At 42.5% G+C, this 2,500-nt stretch overlaps 1 protein-coding gene across 1 annotated transcript in view; it reads left to right on the forward strand.

The window, feature by feature from the left end:
- The window catches only part of LOC139394486 (glutamate receptor ionotropic, NMDA 2A-like), a 93,882-nt gene that overhangs the window by 44 nt on the left and 91,338 nt on the right, over positions 1–2,500 (forward strand). Inside the window, exon 1 of the mRNA XM_071142561.1 lies at positions 1–47. This exon is cut by the window's left edge and continues 44 nt beyond it. The gene's annotated coding sequence lies outside the window, so the exon portion shown is untranslated. The remainder of the gene's footprint in view (positions 48–2,500) is intronic.

Genomic DNA, 2,500 nt, shown 5'->3' on the forward strand with positions numbered 1-2,500 from the left:
CCAAACTGTCCGTCATTGTCCTTCATCCAAATAGGACATGGGAGAAGGTAACAATGTTTTCAATCAGCATTTATTTAACTGTTTAATGTAATGTATTTTTTTACAGGTACAATTAAACTGTGGGAGAAAAACACCACGGGCCAGTGGTGGAGGTTGTGTCCAGGTAGAAGACCCAGTATACCCAGTTTAGTTTCAGTGGGTACACTACTGATAGGTATCATAGTAGTGTAGTGGAGGTATAAGACCCAGTATACCCAGTTTAGTTTCAGTGGGTACACTACTGATAGGTATCATAGTAGTGTAGTGGAGGTATAAGACCCAGTATACCCAGTTTAGTTTCAGTGGGTACACTACTGATAGGTATCATAGTAGTGTAGTGGAGGTATAAGACCCAGTATACCCAGTTTAGTTTCAGTGGGTACACTACTGATAGGTATCATAGTAGTGTAGTGGAGGTATAAGACCCAGTATACCCAGTTTAGTTTCAGTGGGTACACTACTGATAGGTATCATAGTAGTGTAGTGGAGGTATAAGACCCAGTATACCCAGTTTAGTTTCAGTGGGTACACTACTGATAGGTATCATAGTAGTGTAGTGGAGGTATAAGACCCAGTATACCCAGTTTAGTTTCAGTGGGTACACTACTGATAGGTATCATAGTAGTGTAGTGGAGGTATAAGACCCAGTATACCCAGTTTAGTTTCAGTGGGTACACTACTGATAGGTATCATAGTAGTGTAGTGGAGGTATAAGACCCAGTATACCCAGTTTAGTTTCAGTGGGTACACTACTGATAGGTATCATAGTAGTGTAGTGGAGGTATAAGACCCAGTATACCCAGTTTAGTTTCAGTGGGTACACTACTGATAGGTATCATAGTAGTGTAGTGGAGGTATAAGACCCAGTATACCCAGTTTAGTTTCAGTGGGTACACTACTGATAGGTATCATAGTAGTGTAGTGGAGGTATAAGACCCTGTATACCCAGTTTAGTTTCAGTGGGTACACTACTGATAGGTATCATAGTAGTGTAGTGGAGATATAAGACCCAGTATACCCAGTTTAGTTTCAGTGGGCGTTGGGTACACTCACTTGTTAATCCCTACTGATAGGTATCATAGTAGTGTAGTGGAGATATAAGACGTATACCCAGTTTAGTTTCAGTGGGCGTTGGGTACACTCACTTGTTAATCCCTACTGATAGGTATCATGGTAGTGTAGTGGAGATATACTACGGATCACTGATGTAGTACAGTAGAGAAATCATGAGCCGGTTGGGTAGGAAAGACATTTCAACTGATGACATCGACCAGTGAAATGCTAACGAAGGCAACAACGAGTGTGAAAACCAGGTGTTGGAAAGACATTCAACTGATGACATCTACCAGTGAAATGCTAACGAAGGAAACAACGGGTGTGAAAACCAGGTGTTGGAAAGACATTCAACTGATGACGTCTACCAGTGAAATGCTAACGAAGGCAACAACGGGTGTGAAACCCAGGTGTTGGAAAGACATTCAACTGATGACATCGACCAGTGAAATGCTAACGAAGGCAACAACGGGTGTGAAAACCAGGTGTTGGAAAGACATTCAACTGATGACGTCTACCAGTGAAATGCTAACGAAGGCAACAACGGGTGTGAAAACCAGGTGTTGGAAAGACATTCAACTGATGACATCTACCAGTGAATTGCTAACGAAGGCAACAACGGGTGTGAAAACCAGCTGTTGGAAAGACATTCAACTGATGACATCGACTAGTGAAATGCTAACGAAGGAAACAACGGGTGTGAAAACCAGGTGTTGGAAAGACATTCAACTGATGACATCTACCAGTGAAATGCTAACGAAGGCAACAACGGGTGTGAAAACCAGGTGTTGGAAAGACATTCAACTGATGACATCTACCAGTGAAATGCTAACGAAGGCAACAACGGGTGTGAAAACCAGGTGTTGGAAAGACATTCAACTGATGACATCTACCAGTGAAATGCTAACGAAGGCAACAACGGGTGTGAAAACCAGGTGTTGGAAAGACATTCAACTGATGACATCTACCAGTGAAATGCTAACGAAGGCAACAACGGGTGTGAAAACCAGGTGTTGGAAAGACATTCAACTGATGACATCTACCAGTGAAATGCTAACGAAGGAAACAACGGGTGTGAAAACCAGGTTTTGGAAAGACATTCAACTGATGACATCAACCAGTGAAATGCTAACGAAGGCAACAACGGGTGTGAAAACCAGGTGTTGGAAAGACATTCAACTGATGACATCTACCAGTGAAATGCTAACGAAGGCAACAACGGGTGTGAAAACCAGGTGTTGGAAAGACATTCAACTGATGACATCTACCAGTGAAATGCTAACGAAGGCAACAACGGGTGTGAAAACCAGGTGTTGGAAAGACATTCAACTGATGACATCTACCAGTGAAATGCTAACGAAGGCAACAACGGGTGTGAAAACCAGGTGTTGGAAACCATTCAACTGAT

The sequence above is a fragment of the Oncorhynchus clarkii genome, unplaced genomic scaffold, assembly GCF_045791955.1.
Source record: "Oncorhynchus clarkii lewisi isolate Uvic-CL-2024 unplaced genomic scaffold, UVic_Ocla_1.0 unplaced_contig_468_pilon_pilon, whole genome shotgun sequence".
Lineage (NCBI taxonomy): Eukaryota > Metazoa > Chordata > Actinopteri > Salmoniformes > Salmonidae > Oncorhynchus > Oncorhynchus clarkii.